Source organism: Parus major, chromosome 1A (genome assembly GCF_001522545.3).
Source record: "Parus major isolate Abel chromosome 1A, Parus_major1.1, whole genome shotgun sequence".
In the NCBI taxonomy this organism is placed as follows: domain Eukaryota; kingdom Metazoa; phylum Chordata; class Aves; order Passeriformes; family Paridae; genus Parus; species Parus major.
Genome location: NC_031773.1, coordinates 50525491 through 50544603, shown reverse-complemented (window position 1 = coordinate 50544603; position 19113 = coordinate 50525491). Strand labels below are relative to the sequence as shown.

At 38.8% G+C, this 19113-nt stretch overlaps 1 long non-coding RNA gene across 1 annotated transcript; it reads left to right on the top strand.

Moving 5' to 3' along the window:
* The first annotated feature begins 47 nt into the window (after positions 1–47).
* Positions 48–16783, top strand: LOC107205147. Its single transcript, XR_001521863.2, has 2 exons — positions 48–7811; positions 11759–16783. It is a non-coding gene; the product is annotated as an uncharacterized LOC107205147 (long non-coding RNA).
* Positions 16784–19113: the final 2330 nt, after the last annotated feature.

The window sequence follows — 19113 nt, the reverse complement described above, 5'->3', positions numbered from 1 at the left end:
GTGCGGGAGGGCGCGGGGCGGCCCGGCCCCGGCCTCGGGCTCCGGCGGCGGTGGAAGACCCAACTCCGAGCGCCGGTATCGCGTCAGGAATGAATAAATACGATGGCTTCTGGCTTCCATGTGGCGGAGCTTGTCCCTGCGATGTGTCTCTGCGTGCTGTCAGCTGCTGAGAGTCAAGTGATAAGCGCACCTTTTGTTAATTCTTTCTTTTTTTTTTTCCTTTTTTTGCACATAGAGCAACCATCAACGCCTTTCTTTTTATTTATTTTAATTCATAATTTTACTTCATTAGCGATGTAAAATGGATTGTTGCAATACATCAGCATTCTGAGAGGACTGTGTGGTAACTTATGTGTATGGCTGTAGAGGGTACCTGAAATTCCAGGAGGAATATGCAAGAACAGAAACGAACAAATGTGCGTACAATCCGATTTTAGAAAAGCATTGATCCATTCTTAGAATGGAAGATGAAGCAAAGTATACATGTGCCTTGAGTAGCATTATAAATAATCAAATGTATGAATAATTGGGTTAATAACCAGGATTTAACTGCTTTCTTCTTCTAGAAGGATAAGGGAAGACTTCAAGAGAAAAGTGTTGTTCTCTAAAAGATATCATAAATGCTAATTTCATTACATCAGCTGCTTGAATGCTGTAACTCATGCAGAAGTTTTTTTATTAGGCAGAAACTATGTTTTGCAGTGTACTGTACCGAAGTATTATGAACTCTGGAATAGTTTATTCATAGCAAGATAGTATTTGGCAGACTAGGTTAAGATATTGGTCCATCAAGCTAATTATTCTGCCACCAGCAGCATCCTTTTCCTGATGCTTTCGTCAGGAGTGGTGTCAGATGAAATGAAGTAAATCATGATGTCGGACTGATATCACGTAAGTGTTACTAACTGAAAATTTTGACATATTGTGATAACTAGGAGAGCATTTTGTAGGGAAAAAAAAACTCAACAACACTGCTTATCTGTAAAAATAATTTAGTTTTGATAGGAAGGATTTTCTGGAATAGGTGTGGTAACATACAGATTGGTGTCTATGTGCTTATTTTGATGAGCAAGTCAAAGCTAGAAATGAGCTATACTGAACTGGCTAATTCTCTCCTTTCTCCTCTGTGAAGCTAAAGGATCAGCCTACAAGTAATAATGCTCTCTTGCACTGTGGGAGGATTGTAACTGCTTTGGTGTCCATCACAATGAATGAATTTCTGGGGATGTAGGGAGGATGAAGCAGGACTGTGTGTACAGCCTCATTATTAAGAAAACCAGGTTATCCACTCTCTGTTACTAGAATTTTCAGCAGTTCCATAGTTTCCAGCCTCATGCTATGTCTTCAAAACTACTAACTTGCCAGAGTCTGATCCTACAAAATAATGAACAATTTCTGGAGGTTCTTAATGTTCTTATCTTCTGTTTAGAGCAGGGAACTCTCAGCACCCACAAAAATTCTTAGTGTTTAAGAGCAGCATGGATTATTAGGATTATCTGATATGCTGCCATACATGACAAATGATGGAACTTCATACTGGGACAACATGTCTTACTTTAAATTGCTCTGTATCTGTCAGATTGGTGACCTGCTCACAAAAGGTCAGCAGTTGTCCAAACCCAGAGCAATGTTTGTCAGAGGCTCTAGCAGAGAATGCTTACCACAAGTAAGGTACAAAACCTAACAGGGACAGGAGGAATGACTACCTATGAAGATAGAGTTTTTCAGAAATTGTGTTTATAAGCAAGTAATCTTTTTCATAGTCACAGTAAAATTGCTCTATCAGTCTTTGTCCTTGGAAATCCTGAAGTGGCAATTACTTTGGACATCGAGTAAACAAGCAGTACAGGAAGATACTTATGCCAAGGACAGGTAGAAGAAATTGGATGCAAATATTTGCACTTCAGATCTCATTCAGCCAGGAGGAAGGTTTCTAGAAATTACACAGATTCTGGAGTGAGATGTCTATTTGCATTTTAAAGAAAACAAACAAACAAAAAAAAAGCGCAAAACCTTAAGTAATGTCAAGCATATAGATTTTTTTTAAATTATTGTTTCATTAGGTCAAAAACCTAAAAGTTTAATGGTCCTATTATTTAAAAATTTTGTAAACCAGATGTTTAATTTTTTGAATAGGAACACATAAATTTTGAGATGATGTTAAAGAATTGTAAAATTACAGTGATGTAAAATTATAACATGAGTATTTGGTCTCATTTTTTCCTTTCTGGAACAAAAAACAAAGGCATAACAGTTCAGAACTTCAAAAAAATTACAATGTTTTTATTCCACCAGAACATCAGTAAATAAAATTGTAATAAGTCTTCTCATGAGACCTTGTACACTTACAGATTATCTTGTTTTTGTTTAAAAGAATAAAATTACTTCCAGTTTTACCATTTTGTGTGAAAGGGAGATGTAAGGCCCACAAGTATTCAAACTTAGTGCATGAAGTTCATCTCCCATTTAACACCAATGAAGTCCTTTTTACATTCTTACAGTTGCTTCATTGTTCTAGCTGAATTCAACCACTATGAGGTCTTTTGGGAAAAAAAGACAGTGCTTTGTTCAGGAGGCGACTGAAAAGTGCATTACTACTTTAAATAGTGCATTATGTGCCAGTTGAAATAGAAGCTAGAATATTCCTGAAAACCAGGAGGTTTATTTGTCCCCATTCCTGCACACATGCTCCTGTGGCTAATGGGCATTTTGAATACCTAGTGAGGTAGATGCTGCTGTGGCACACTCAAGATGTGGGATATGCACCAAGAAAGCAGAGTTCTCTGTTGTGTTCTGTTATGTAGAGTTGATGAAATAGCTACTTTTCATGAGATCAACCATTCAGGGTGTTGCCACAGCAAACAGAAAGTCAGATCTGATTTAGCAGGCTGGCTGGATTGTGCTAACTGATCCACAGAAAGTTGTGACTCTGTGAATTGCTTCTCTTTTAAATGCTAAATTGTACAACTTGTTGAAAGTGTCAGAGCATGGAGAGCAAGACCAAAAGTCTGAAGCAAGTCCTAACCCTTAAGATTCTCATTGCCATGTGCTGCTGCAATGAGTACAGCACTATTGCAGAGTCTGTCATGGTTTGTAGTAGGAAAAGACATTTAGGCAAGAAATAAGTGAAATTTAATCTACTCCGGAAAAATAAATTCCCAGTTCTTGAGCATGAAGTAGAAGCTCTGTTACATATGCTGTCCACAATGGGCAGTAAATTAAAATTTAATGGAGATTTCCTCTGCAAGTTACAGGGAAAAAACAAACAAGCAAACAACAACAAAAAAAAAAGTAAAATCAACAAAACCCAAGAAAGAGCAAGATTCAGATTGCCTGGGATTATAGGAACTGGAAGAAAAATAAAGAGTGGTAAACTGAATGCCTTTAAATAACCAGAAAACATCATGAAAACCTAAAACTTTAAGAATGCAAAGGAAATTTGATTATTAATTCAGAAATTACTTCTTTTGGAGTTCAGACAATAATTTAGATTTGAAATAGTTAACACAGATTGTTCTGTGTTAATTTCATTTTCATGTTGGTTTCTCCCAGATTACAGTTGTACTTCTAGCTGTAAAAAGGTAAACACCTATAACTCGAGGCTTACATAATGTTATGCCTTATAAGAAAAATATTGAGAAGGAAATACATTTGTTTGTATTTCGGACAGAACTCTGTACTTCTCTTTCATTGTTGCCATTTGCTACTTTCCATTTGTTGTGACTCAGTCATTTAGAGAAGAGTTGAGGGGTTTTGTTCTTTTGCTTGGTCTTTTTAAAGGAGTAGTGATTTTAAACCAATAAAAACTGTGAAAAGTGAAGATATGCAGAACAAATATGATGCAACTTTAATTTTATCAAGATAATCTGATTTCAGGTTGATAGTACTTCTTTAAGTTTTGACCTACCACGATCAAGACAATCTTGTGTTTCTACTTACAGAAATAATTGATTGCTATTTTGATAATATGACATGCATAACTTAGAAAATAATTCATTTCATACACTATTTTTTTTCACAATTTTTTTTTTTTATGCAAAGGAATCTTAACCCCTTTGCTATTTGAAGCAAAATTCTGGATAATTTACAGTACCATAAGTGCTCTGTGTTAACATGTATCATTGCCTTTACAGAATCCTCTGGGAAAGAAAAGTGACACTGTAAAAACTTTCAAATAATTTTAGATTTCACTGGCTAGGAAGGGGAAACTGACCAAGACACTCGGTAAGCCTAAATCAAGGTATGTCAAAGTCAGTGGAGCAGTTGCACTGATTTCACTGCTATTTGAGATGAACTATCCTTGATGTTCCTAGTCTGTGTTCTGGGAAAACATTTATACACACACACACTTGTATGAGGTTCTTTTTTAATAATTGTTTCTATTTGACTGCTTCACCTCACTGCCAAGCCAACAGTGGATCCAGTGTCTCTTTCTTATTACTGTGTTTCCTTTGTTACACTTGGCCATTTATTGTGCTGCACTGTGAATGCTGGGAGTATGAAAAGCCTTAACTGAATTGTAGACATGTATAATTAATATCTGCCAGCCTTTCTGGAAATATTAAAGCACAGGATGTATTATACCTCTGGTCTTAGCCTTATACATTTAGATTTTAATTCATCTAAGGACACCTTTCACTATCTGGTGAAAAAGAGGATACTCAACTCGATCACAACAAGATCTTTTTTTCCATTAGCAGTACCTGTTTTATACATGGAAGGTTTAATTGTTTCCAGAACAGCTTCATTAACTTCTGAAAGTGTTACCAATACAGGCCTCCCCAGAGCCAGGATGCTAATTAGAAAGAAAACTGGCCTTGCAGTAGTTTGAGGAGTGGTGTCTTTTTTTTTTTTTTTTGAAGAGAGCAGGAGGGCTCATTCCATCATTGACAGAGTGTTTCAGAATGTAGGAATAGCTGCCTGTTGTATGAGCTCAGAGAACACTTATGAAAAATTAATTATCCCCACAATGGAACAACCTCTTCAGACAACCAACAGTAGTGAGCCTAATAATGATTATGTAAATAATGTTAAGATGTCCATTCAAGGTCCATGCAGTTCAAGCAGTGTCCTTTACGACCAGCACTGTGTGTCAGCCCCAAGGCCCCTGACTCAGTGGATTGGGTATGTGCCTTATGAATGCTTGGATTGCTTCCTCAGGTACCCACATTGTCACTAGTAACACATCTGACCCTTCTCACATTTACACTGACTTCTTATTAAAGGTGTTTTAAGTCTGACCAAAAAAAAATCTATACAGGACTAAAGAGTAAGTGTAAATACAAAATGTAAACAAAATTAAAATAATGGATTAATAAGAAAAACATAGATCCTATTAAAAGTAAAAGCATGATATCAAGAATTGTTGTAATAGTTTGAAGTTTTATATTGATGGTCAGGCCTTTAGAATCTGTATGAAAAAAGTACCTGTATTGAAAATAGGTACTAAAGGAAAAGAAATTACCCCTGACCTTTTTATAAGGATCACCACCTAATGTATCAAATAGGAAAGTTTTTGGCCAGTAATAAAATACAGTAATTATCAGTCAAACCCTAGAACTTCCATATTTTTCCCCATGAAGGTTGTGTTTTAAATATTTTCTAGGAGGATTTCTCTAGAAGGCAGAAGTGGATTATAGCTGCTACTTTCCAGTCAAAAGAGAGTAAAATAAACCCCACATCCTGACTAATGGCTCAGGCTTATTTGCTTTTTGGCCAGTGCAACAATAAGAGTGCCCAGTATGAAAGTTTTCTGGCAGTTTAACAAAGATGGTAGCAGAAAGTCCACTTTCATGTCCTTGTCAGACTAAAGCACAATGAAAATGTGTATACATTCTTCTGAATATGAGCAGGGAGCATAGTCTGAACAGTTAACGTGAACTTAAGTGGCCACAAGTGGTTGTGTATCCTAGAAATGCGCTGTGAATAAAGTAAAATGTTCTTTTGCTGGGGATGAGGTGTGACTGTGAGCTTCATCCTGCTCTCTGTGCAGGACTGTCAGTGCTAAAGAAAGTTTCTGTGTTCTTGCTGACATTTCAGAAGTTGCGAGTTATGATCTGGATTTGCTACATTGGCAAAAGAATAGGACAGGTCACCCCATCTCAGCAGTGAAACTGTCAGTAACAAGGATAATCCTCCTCAGTCTCAACAGCACTTACAGGGAAGTTGATGCTAAGGTCAGGCAAGAAGGCAAGACCAACACTAGTGCCAATGAACCTGTCAACATTAAACACCTCTTTTTTCAGAGTAGTACTTCAATACTTCAATAGTCTGTGCTTCAGACTGTATGTTGACATGGCAGAGGGTTTTCCTTTCATTTGGGTGAAGCTAAAGCTGACAGACATAGTAGAGGCCAAGCAGACAAAGCCAGAAAAAGGACAGACCTTCAGAGTGTGAGGGTGACATTGAAGGAATCCAGCAAAAAATGCTCAAGAAATTTAAGATATTTTACACTCATACTTGTCTTTCTGAGCTTGGAAGCCACACAGGTGCTAGCATTGCTACTTCCTCTGAAATTGCAGTCCCTATCAGATTGTGTACTGAGGAAAGGAATAAGCTTTTACTTTCACCATGGATGGTGTCAGAATTCACAGTTCCTGCATCACCTAAAAGAAACTACCAGACCAAGCAAATTTTCCAGTGAAATCAGCACATGTTTAAGTCTCTTAAGGAAAGAATTTCATCTACAGAGGAAATAATTTTAAACAACACTTTTCCAACCAACATACAAGAGCTCAGTGCTGGAATCAAAAAACTATTCTGGCACTGTGCCCTTTACCCATTTTGAAAATATTTCCAAGTGTGCTACTTTGTTGTTTGTATGTCAACTTGACATTACAACAGTTCCAGTGAGAGGTTATAACTGGAGAGATTTCTCCAATACTAGACGTGATGCCAGTGACTTTTTGAAACTTTTGCCCACCTTCTTCCACTCAGCATAACCAGGTACAAAAATAGATGCAGCCAAGACAAGTGATTATTACCAGGAGGAACTGTATTCCCTTGCCTTCTCCCAGATCCAGGTGAAAAAGATATGTCACTCCTTGGGAGTGGGCTTTATGCCAAGTACAATGGTGGCTTTGTTAGAGCAATCACTCAGCTTCATTATTACTTCATTTTTATCAATTTGCTTATTGAAAGGAAGGATTAGTGCAAGCCCTCTTTATTTTTCTTTTCTTTATCCACTTTATGGGATATTGACTACTGAGTGATTGGCAGCTGGAACCTCAGAACTAGTGATGGTTCATAAATCCTTTCCGAATTCTGCTAGGGAACAATGATACCAGTCTGGGAGCAGTAGAGAGAGAAAAATAAATAAATAAAAAGATTTTACTAACTGAGCCTTTAAAAATCTGTATGTGCTTAGTAGAGAGTTGATAAAAGGGAACAGCTGCATCCTTAAAGAATCTATACCCATAAAGTAAGCTCAGACTTCTGCTTTTTTCTTGACTAACACAGCAGCTAAAATAGCTCACTCTCCTTAGAGTCATTACCAGGCTTTACATCTGTTGATCCCTGACAGCAAATGATTTTTTAAAAATATTCTCTTCACCACTGCAAGAGAAAAACTGAGTTTTTTCTAAATTGGTTATCCCTCTCTCATCAAGCCTGGGTAGGGATGGATACTGGAATTAACAATGATGAGTTTATTTCTTCAATAGGAGAGAAAAAGAGAACAAATGAGATTTGATGGGGTGTTGGGATGCAAGATAAAAAGCAAGATTGGGTGAAGAACTCAGATGTTGCTAAGATAGAAGAGGATACCCTAAGAGTGCCATGAAGTCAGCACCTGATCTTTCTGCACAAATAAAGTAAGGATCTGGTAGCAAATCACTCTGTCATCATGTAATTAATAAGTGTGTTATAATCTGTAAAAGAGGTATAAAAATCCATTTGCATGTGAGAACTTAGTTGTCATTTCCTAATTTTGTATACTTGAGTTTGCAACCGCATCAATGTTCTATTAACATAGCCTTGGTGTGTAAGGCTGGGTATTACAGGAATGGAGAAGATGGAGCCTTAATAAAGATTTTGTTGTTTCAAGCTTGTACTGACTGCATTGCTCAGAAGTGCCTGTATGAACAGGAAGCTATTTTTTCACAGTTTCTTTCTAATGATGACACCTATGGTAAAAAAAGTCCACATAACCTACTAATAGGCACAAGTAAAAGTCAGATGCCAAGGTATCATTGAAGGTCTCGGAACATTATGATAGTCCAAACTGCTTTTATTTGTTGTAGGCTACAGTTAGAATTAAATTCTGCCATCAGATTTGAGGTTTGATCCCTGAAACAATACAATAGATACTCTCCCTTTTAAGCATTTTTAATAAACCAGGGCATTAATAAATGACATTTTTTAAGAATATTTTGACAGGATTGGTGTAACAGGGCATTAGCAGAAAGACAGCCTAGCCACCAGCATTCACATGCTAAAGATGCAAGTGACACCTGCATGACAAATCGGATGCTGGAAGGTACAGCTGTTACTGCTTAACTTCCATCCACCTGCCTCGTTACCTCAGTACATCGGTTCTTATATGTGCTGGTAAGCAGGTGCACACAATGATTAATCTGATAATATCTCTCTCTCCTGTTGGGCAGATTTAGGCTCAGAATAAAGAAAGCTGTGGCCTACCTATCCTGTAACTGATAGCAGAATGTCCATAACACATAATCACAGAACAATTTAGGCTGGAAACACCTCTAAATAACTAACTTCAGGTGACAAAAGGTGAAATCCAGCAGAGGTGTAAGCAAAGAATACTGTCTTAAGACATTAGAAGACTGATTTTAAAGAGGAATCACACCAGCTGAATTAATATTACGTTCCAGTTGAATTTCTAGACCTATTCCTTCTGCTAGGAGAAGAGGCAGCCTTTTGGAAAATATTAATTTTGAGTTTCCTCTGCTGCAAAGAGTAGCCTCAGAAGAAGGATATGCTTGAAGCTATTTGTCACAAAATGTTTAGGTTGGCCGGAGAGCTTGAGACTTCACAAATATGCCTCAAATATGCAGTGCAATTTCAGCATAGTGTACATCTCTGATGTAACTGATGCTTAACATGCTGTTTCAAAGGCATCCTTTGAAGAAAATTTCAGTAGACCCAGTCTCCAGCCTGTCCACAGGGTAGTTGTGCAGAACCACACCAAGTTTAGTGAGAAAATGACACTTTCTATGTTAGAATCTTAACATATCTGATGTTAACATATCTTAACATGGCTGAACACCATTCCTCGAATGACAGGATTGCACAACGAAGTCAGTATCCCCACAACTCTGTATTTGCCAGTTAATTTTGATACAAACATGTAGATGCTTTTTCTTTTTTTTTCTTTTTTCTTTGGCAATTTCTTTCTCCTTGCATTTGTAAGCCCCAGGTTACCTGCCTTTCTCTGGGGACTGAAGAAGCTTGTCTGGAAATGTTGTGTCAGTTTGTTAGCAGTGATGTTCGTTTTAGGAGTCTGAAAGCAATATGCTCTCCATTACGTGTGTGTCATTTCACCAGGGACTGAAAGATATGGATGAAGTAGGAAGAGCAAATGCAGGAGGACAAGTAGTTAGTAGAAATCACTAAACTCCAATACTAAAAATATGCTGTCCCCACCAGTTTAAATTCACACCTACTCCTCTGAGTAGGTAAGAGAAAAAAGAAAATTGCCATCTGCAGCTTCTGAAACTTCATTTGTCTCCTGAGTACTGAGCACCAGATCTTCAGCTGGTAGTGCTGAAACCTTATCATGTTTCTGAAGGATCTATTCTTCAACACCAGAGTGCCAACTTGAGTGTCAAAATTCCATACAACCCTCAGCAGTACTTGAGGGCAAACAACAATTGCCTGGGGATCTCACACGATATTGTCAGCCTGACAGGGCTAAGCTGGGTTGTAGAATAAAGCACTTTGCAGTTGGGTATAGTGTACAGCTCATTCCTTAGCCACTTTCTGTAGCTACTCTGACTGCTCCCAGCTCTGCCTCTAGTACTACTGCTCAAACCTATTGCTTTCCCAAGACCTAGACACTAGTTGCTAATGAAGAACATCAGCAGAGCATTGGCTCATTGGCTGTTTAAAACTGGGGAATGACCATCTCAAAGCCAACCAGACAGCAGAAATATCACTGCAGTGTGGACTTGGACTGGGCAGTGAGCAAAGAGGATGGAATCAAGGAGCTGCATCATGCACTTAGAAAGTTTAGGTGGAATGAATATAACAGTAGGCCAGGCTAGAATGTAGTTGCTGGAAATGTGGGCACAAAGGTGTTTTCGACTGGTTAAGGCTGTTAATGAGAAAAATTACATCACTTCTAATTGGTATGCATGTTAAAAGCCATGCCCCAAACAAATGGAAATTAGATAGGATCCTGAACAGGCTACGTAAAGTAAAGCCCAATGAGCAGAACTCAGAGGAGAGGAACTTGCTGGTAAAACAAGTGAATTTTACCAGTCACTGTAAATAATGTCAAATAGATTCTTTATACTTTCATATTTTTGTTATGTCAAGCTGCAAGAGCTCAGAAATTTTCCAGAGCTTGGTGCAAATGCCATGACTCAGTGGAGGTCTGAGACTCTTTGGGACAAGACTCAAGACTCAAGATCTCATCTCTGGCCTCAGTGAGCCACCAAAGGCTATGGGTGCTGAGACCAAAGCTCTGGAAAAGCTATACAGATATACTAAGCACTGCATATTATCAGTTTTCACAGGGAAATCAGGATTTACAGGATTATGTAAACCTTTGCAACAGAGCAGCACCATGTGCGGACCAGGTGAGCCCTGGCTCAGCAGGCTGCTTCCTCTGTACCAGGGCCATGGAAAACCTGCTGTGATTGCAGCTATCACCGCAGAGAGAACAGTCAGGATGAACAGAATTAAACACTCTGAAACAATTATCACATAGGAAATTGTTCCAGAGAGAATCAAAAGGTGCAGTAGTAAAAAAGAACTAGTTAGGTGGAATCTATTACTGCTGTTACGAAAACATTGACTTGGGAAATAAGTTCTGAAGTAGTAATCTCTGTATGATACAGAGGTAATTTTTCAGTTGACACATGTTTTCTTCAGAGGGGAAGAAAATCAGCCTGACTTCTGTACTTCTGTAGTTATAGGAATCCCTTTTCCAAATTTCTCATCTATTTATATATTTCCAGATTCCCTTGATTTTTTAAAAGCAGTTATTCATGGCTGCAAGTGCAAACATCTGGTCAGTGGGAGGGAGTAAAAAGTAGCCAGAATAAAGAACAGTTGTCTGGAGCACAGACAAATCACTGAAGAAGTTTGCTGCTTATTTCTTGATTTCTTCTTTTTTTTTTTTTTTTAAATTTCCTTTTATGGCTTGCGTTGGTGGGATTTACAGTCTAAAAGCTAACTCATTGTTAATGCTGGTTCTCATCTGGGAATAGACACATTTAAGTGCTCATACTGTTGTAGGCACTGAAATTTAGCAAGCCTTTTTTAAACGATGCTATTCTATAAAAAGCATAGGGAATGCCCATAAGAGGATCTTTTCCTTTAGCAAAAAGACACAACCTGATTAGAACATTACATAATCTTAATATATCTTTAGTATCTTTGGTATCTAACACAGAACTCAACCCCTAAGGTGCTGGTGATAACAGCATGCTGGAAAATGGGAAATTGCCAGTCTGGTGACTTTTTCATGGTTTGCCCAGAACTGATGGCAATTACCAGATGAGAAGAAACACAAGAGGAAAAGAAGGATGGCTGCCAACAGTAAAAGTCACTGTTGCTCTTTCCTTTTCAGCTAAGACAAGAAGCCAGTACTCCAGCCATAAGCAGGAACAGGTTGGTGGAGGAATAAGGAGCAGTAACAGACACCTGGACTCTGGAAGAGGCTGAGAATGTCTGAGTGAGAAGATGGTCCTTGAATGCAGATCTCCAAAGCTGAATGAAAATAAGTATTAAGAACACATGAAGGGAAAAAAAAAAAATAAAAAGGAGGGGGTGGAGAGAGGAATAGGTAAAGAAGAAGAAATTGCAGCATGGTAAAAGAAAAGGTGGAAGTGAACAATGGAGCCAGAGACCTATGCAAAAATAAATGAAAAGAATGAAGGAAAAACATTATTTGATATTTCAGAGAACTGGAGGAAGTAATTGAGATTAAATCTGGGAGAAAATCCCAGAGAATAAACACAGAAGGCTGCAAATCTCATTGCAGCTCACAGCTTTCCCAGTGTGCTGAATGACTAACTCAACAATCTCATCCAACTTGTGAAATATTCAAAATACCATTAGTTAATTTTGTAACCTCCTCCCTGGAAATGCAGTACACTTTTTGTACCTCTAGAAATGTGTCTCACAAGTTAAGAAGTAATTAATTTGACAAGTTATTGAGCCCAACTGTCCCATCAGTAACCAACTTGAATAGGAAGGCCAGTAAATGTGTTGACAGTGGAACATCAGTGAGTAAAATAATGATCATTCTGTAGAGGTTAAATGGGAATGGCAAAACAGCTATGCTGGCTCTTGCCCACTCTGAGCTTGTGCAGTAAATAAGTGTTGTCAGTCAGTCTCCAAATGTTACATGTAAGAGTAAAGTCAAGATAAAAAATCTGAGCCTATCCCTGATCTGATCTCTTATAAAAAGAAGACATTTTATGAATATTGTCTGAGTGTAAATGAACTCAGGATGTAAACAGGGGCTGATATATTTTATTTATAAACACAGTATAGGAAACAATCCCTAATTTCTTGGAGTTCTTGGCATCTTGCAAGGACTCCTGTCCCTTTTAGTATCCAGTATGGATTATGTTCAAAGTAAATTCCTCTGTTAAATGTCAGCAAATCCAATAAATGCATTAGCATCTTATCTAAGCAGATTGTTCCAAGTGATTTTACAATGGTTAGTACAACTTATATGCAGCAAAACTCTTTAGCAATATCTGTTTTCCTTAGTTTCCTGTTAATTTTTCAAGGACTGACACTCTAGGCTTCATCACAGACCAGGACTGCATCAGGCAGGATGAACCCCTGATGAACATTGACCACTGAGACTAATAATACCTAGTTATGGCAAAAAGTTTCTCCTGTGTGTGCACTTTAAGGAGAACTTTAAGTTCTCCTTAAAGCAGACTATGAGAATATTTGCAGCAGCTTTTGTCTCTCCCTGTGAACTGATGAAATACAATTGAAAATGCTGCTTTAGTCATATCACCAATGTCTCATCCTTTCTGCTTCCAGCTTTAACAGAAAGATTGTTTAAAAAAAAAAACAAAACAAAATACCCTAACCACATCAATGACCAAACCACCAAAACAAACTAACTCAGGGTAAGAACTTAGGCTCAGCTATTGCCAGATGGAATTCCTTTTCTCAGAACTTTATCCCAAATATTCAAAGTCTAACATCTGCTTCCAGTAGGCAGCAGGAGATTCTGGCAGATTTGGTTAATGCTATGAGTCTGGGGCAGCAAGAGCTTCCTGCTCATTTATCAAGTACAATTTGAGGTACAGCTAGGATTTTTGTGTTATGAGGGTTTCGCAGCCCCTTTTAGCAGAATGCAGTGCAGATGAAACATTTGAGTTAGCAAAAGGATAATGCAGAGCTTGCAATGCAAAATTAGACCAGATAAAATTGTAGAGGGAGCGTTTTTAAGAGAAAGATAAGCAAATGTCACATTGGGGTTAGAGTCCTCAGGAAGTTAGAAGTGAAATTCTGTGGCTTCAAGGGTCTTTGGAAAATGGCAGCTTATTCCTTTGAGAATGCAGTAACAAACCAGCTGGTAGGGAGGGGTGATGCCAGATGCTGCAACGTGTGCATTGAGGTAGGAAGGGAGCAGATGAATAAAGGGAATTTTCTCCAGTCTAATAGGCAGCTAAAGGAAAATTACTTCAGGAATTAAAAGCATACAATGAAAAAAATACAGTGGTCCAGCATACTGGAAACTGGAGATGAATGTAGAGCTCTACTGTCTCCCAAAGACAGACACAATTCTCTCTTATTGAGAATTTTATTGTCCTTGCCCATCTCCAAGACACAGGAGGATCATGGCTCTGGAATCTCACAAAGTTACATCTCACAAAGACAACCATTCCCCCAGAAAGTGACAGAGGAGAAAGATTTGTAGCACTGGTGAGAGGGTTTCTGAAAGGAGATAAAAAAACAAAACTGCTTTGAAGATGTTGTGCGCAACCATGTAAAGTTTCAAGCTGGAACTGATGTAAACCTCACACAGAGAAGGAAGGATGACAGAGCTGCTGTGGGACTTGCAGCCAGCAGTGGACCACCCCATGAAGACTGTTTTTCAGTTACACATTAACTTCACAATGTGCAGTTTTCATCCTGTTGATTTTGATGCATCCTTCTGTTTCTAGCAGCTGCCTATGCACAGTATGTATTGTGGTAGAGGAGTAATGAATCAGAGAATTGCTTTCTCATGAGACTAAGCTAAGCAAGATGCCTGTCTGGTGGTAGCCAGCTTCTTTACTAATAAAAAATTCAAACCATTACATCTCCTTCACTCTAGGGCTGGCTCTGACACTCAAGTCAGCCTCTTCCTTACAGAAAGCTGACAGTTGGACCAATTTTAAAGCTTACAAATCTCCTCATCTTGTCTGCATCTGTTCCAAAAGAGGCAGAACTGAGCTTAAAAAACCAAAACCATGTAACCTAAACCCAAAGTTTTAAGAGGAACATGTCCCCAGACAGGTACCTGATAAAGCAGCATTTTAAACCACTTTTCCCTGGCATTCTTTTCACCTATTACTCTTGACCTGTAAATCAGCTCCCAGGAGCACAGTAATGACTGAAGCAACAATATCAAGTCCTGACCCCTCTATCTGACAAACACAACTGAAGGGACAGCTGAGAGCATGCTTTGTTGAGGTAGAAGCAGCAACACTGAAAGCATTCATTGCCTTAGCAACTAGGACAACCTCTTCTTTAATTAGCACATCATGGTCTGAACTTTGCTAATAGAACCTGCCTACACTGCATGCTAACCATGGGTTAGGTAATCTCGCGCTTGCCAACACAGGCAGCCTACCACGCTCCTGCTTCCTGACATTCTCCACATGAGCACTCTGTTCTCAGGTCCCACATCTGCAGGCAGGCTGTGGGTGGTGTTAATGAATGATACATCCTTGTGGTTTCTCACCCTGGACTCATGATCTCCTATCCCATCACATATTTGTCAGGGCTGGCAGGCACAGGGTGCTGTGGAACAGCTTCTGTGTGCTGTGTTAGGATTTGGGAGGTTACTGTCTATGACAAAGGAATTATTTCCTGGCATTAGCTTAGACAGGAAATGCTGATATGGAAGAGAAATAAGAGAGCTACCTCACTGCCCAAGCAGCCCCCCTTGGCCTATCCTCCTCAGTTCCTCTCCCTGCCACCCTCTTCTGGAGCTTCTTCACCAGCGGCATTACTGATGACCACATGAAATCTCCAAGATCCAATGGCACCAGCTTTTATGGAATACACTCTTCCAGAAGATATGCCACAGAGGTCTGTGATGCAGTTATTGTCTGTTCCTTCCCCAAAATTGCAGGTGAAAAAAACTCATGAAAAAAACTGATCAAGGTAAAATAGATATCTGGATGAAAACGAGATTTGAGAGAAAAAAAAACCAAACAGGGTTGACACAGTCATTGTCATAGCTCTAACTACAGCTCATTGAAATTTGTATCAGCATAGGAAGAGTAGCGCTAAGTTTAGAGCAGAAAGTAAAACTAGTCTGAGTTAACAGTGCTCAAATATTCTGGGCTGAATTCTGTACTGCCACTGGCGTTAGAGATGTAAGGTCCAAAGCTGGCATGGGTGTGACTGTAGGAAATCCTACCAAAGCAATGGAACAAACTGTGCTCTGAGACAACAGGTCTCACTAAGTGGGAAAATGCAGCACTCAATAGAGGAGAAAACTAAATTTTGATTGTTTTAAATGCTTTAGTTAATAACAGTATGAACTAAAGAAGCAAACTCTTCTCTTTTTTTCTCCTGCTATATTGAATTAACCCTGGGAATTAGGGAAAGAACACAAGATCACATGCTGGGTTTGGAACGCCTGCTCAGCAAAACAGTGAATGACACTGTGACTACTTTTGGGATCACCTTCAGGGTACTTTCACCCACGGTTTCTGTGAAACTGCATGACAAGATCTTTCTTAATTGCAATATTTACATTGAAGAAGAGGTTTTCACAATAAAGTGGGGATGGTTTCTGTAGATATTTGTTTAAGGTTTTGGTGTGTTTTGTTTTGTTTGTTTTTAATGTTGAACAAGATGAGCAGAAAGGGAGCACTGCTTCCATCATACAAAAGTAGGGATACCTACTTTTTGATATTCAAGATATTAGATACTCCTTATAAATGTACACTTTTAGAAGCAAGAAATTGCACCTCAAAATCAGTAAATTTTCAACGTGCACATGCATACCGTACAGTATCAATCACACATAAAATATCAAGCTTGCATTCTCAAATGTGGCTAATGTTTGGAATGCTGACAACAAGATGCTTTTCTTCTGTTCTTTAAAATGTCAAACTTTTAACAGATCATTGCCCCAACAGAATCAGAAATTCAGAGAAGTGCCGTGATCAAAGGCACACACCATGCTTCTGAAGAGGAATTAAGGAAATGCAAGTTCAGCTGGTATAAAGAACTATCACCTCTTTGGTCTGGTTATGTGCATCTTTAAATTAGCCATTAGATAATTCTGCCACTTCACTGAACTTTCTGCATTGAAGATATCTATTCTTCCTTGTCCAGGAGGAATAGTTTTAGTGGTAGTTATGGAAATAAAAGAGATAATAAAGCTCCCATGCAAATCTTACGTTTTGTGTATTTTCTTATTTGACTATAAAAGTGTTATTCCCAAAGGTGTGGGGTCAGGGATGTTTTAAAACTGCTGATGAGCATCAGCCATTGCTATCTTAATTAAATGCTAGTGATTTACCTATTACAAAAGACTTTGCTCCATTACAAAATCCTTTCCTAGTGTATGGAGGCATAAACAGAGAGCTGCATATCAACTGCATAAACTCTTTCTATAGAATAGAAATAGTGAAGCTGACTTCCTCTTATGAAGTATTTTGAGATCTACTCATGGAATGTGCAGCAGGGGCAGGTAATTTCATTATTACTCTAAAAGCCTCTTGCCCTTCTCTGCACTGGCATATCTGGCAGATACTCACTCAAGCAATTAAGATATGGGATGCTATCAATTCAGAGTGTTCTTTCCTTTAGCTGGAAAAGTAATAGGACCTTGGAAACCACATAATAAAATTACTTTTCAAATGAAATCTGACATATTTGAGCACTGCCACTTGTTTTTATGCACTGATCCCTCCACCTTTAGAAAGATCTTGCTGACAGTTCCTGCTGCACTCCTGCCCCAGGATAGTGATGATGATACTGCATTAAACTGCTCCTTGGAAGCCAGCAAGCCTCTATTGCTTCTGTAAACATCTCTGGCAAGCAGAGTTTGCTCTTCTCTTTCTGTGCAATGGAACCACGGGGAAGCAAGAATGAAAGCAAGAATCCATTGGTCCATTAAAACCTGGAATTTCTGCAGTATTTTACCTTCCAGGATTATTTGCTTCTGGAACAGGCTGGTGGGAGAGTAGAAGAAAGGCAACAGATACTTCCTGTGACATTTTTCTTTTCACTTTTTTCGTTGTGTAAAGATAACCAGGAGAGGTTTTTCAGAGCTGTTGTTATTCTCTATGTTGCTCTTACCCTTTCAGAAAAGTTGAAAGGTTTCATCATCCCAGGCCTGAAGAGTTTTGGTTCAGTGATGCCCAAATTGGGGTACTCAAAAGATTCAGGAGAGACTTTTATGATGTTTGTTTGCCAGAGCACACAGCTTTGAGGGGGGGGGAAGGTAAAACCAAAAAAAGAGGTGTTTGCATTTAAAGTACTTTTAAAACTGTAGAGTTAAGCATGAGAACTCCTGTCATCAATTTGCTTTTGCACATAAAGAGTGGGCTAAACCAGGGAACTTCCAGTAAGTTTCCTGGATAGTGGACAGATCACATGTATGTTAAAGGTTTTCCTTTACCTCAGAGAACGGGAGCCTGACTTCCTGGAGAAAGAGCATTGTGCATTCAATTTTGATTTGCCATTATCATAAAACACTCCTAATGACAATGTGTAGTATGGGGAAAAAACAGTGAGAAATGTCAAAAAAACTCATATCAGTGCTACAATTTGTTGACATGTTTAAAAGTCATCCCTGAAGTGGTTTCCTTTGAGTGAAGAACTAAATGTACAATGACCACACCTCTTGTCAGGAGCCTCTTGTTTGCCAAAAGGGAAGCTGAGCTCCCCAAAATCTTGTTTTACATTCACCCACAACATGGTGTGAGCAGGAGTCCCTCTGTTTCCACACAGTCACAACACACATATTTGGCCATTCAGGGGGACTCTTGGGTTCAGCATTCTTAATCACTTTATTATTGGATTCTTTTTTGGGGCACTCTGTGTGCATTAATCAACAAAGTCCAGATCAAGAGAGGTCAAAGCAAAGCCTCCCCAAATTTGCCACTGCCCTTTCGACAACTGAGATCACTCCTTTAAAATTTAGACCAACATTTTTCTTTATGGCATCAGTGGACTAGGGTAACATTTACTTCAAATGAAATGTATTTCCATAAGACTGACAGAGGGCCCCTATAGCCTTGCTTGCCTGCGGGAGGAGGGCAAGAGGAAATGCCAAGGGCAAGTCTTGCTCAGACCTGCAGTCTTGTTCCCTTTAGATCCAGAATGTGTTTCTTTTTTTATTCTTCCCTTCAGCAGTGAATTGAGTCCCTGTAGCAGAAGGAAGGATTTGTTGACCTATACATTCACAGTGGAAAGGTTACTTCAATCAGAGGGGAAAAAAGTCAAAAACAAGAGGAAATGCTCCCCAAACTGTGTGTGTGCATCTGGGAAAGGAAGCTTTCTACTCATAAACAGAGGTATCAGAAGATAGCTCCTTTAAGGTACTTCCAGCAATCATTCTAGATGGCGTTTCTTATTGTTTCTAGTACTAACATGAACACACCTGAGAACTCCACTCCTAAATCAGAATCCCATTTTGTTAGCAATTGTACAAATAATACATCTCTTCTGGAGAGTATACAGAGCAATTATCAGGCCAAAAAAAAATTGTTTCTCGTTTAC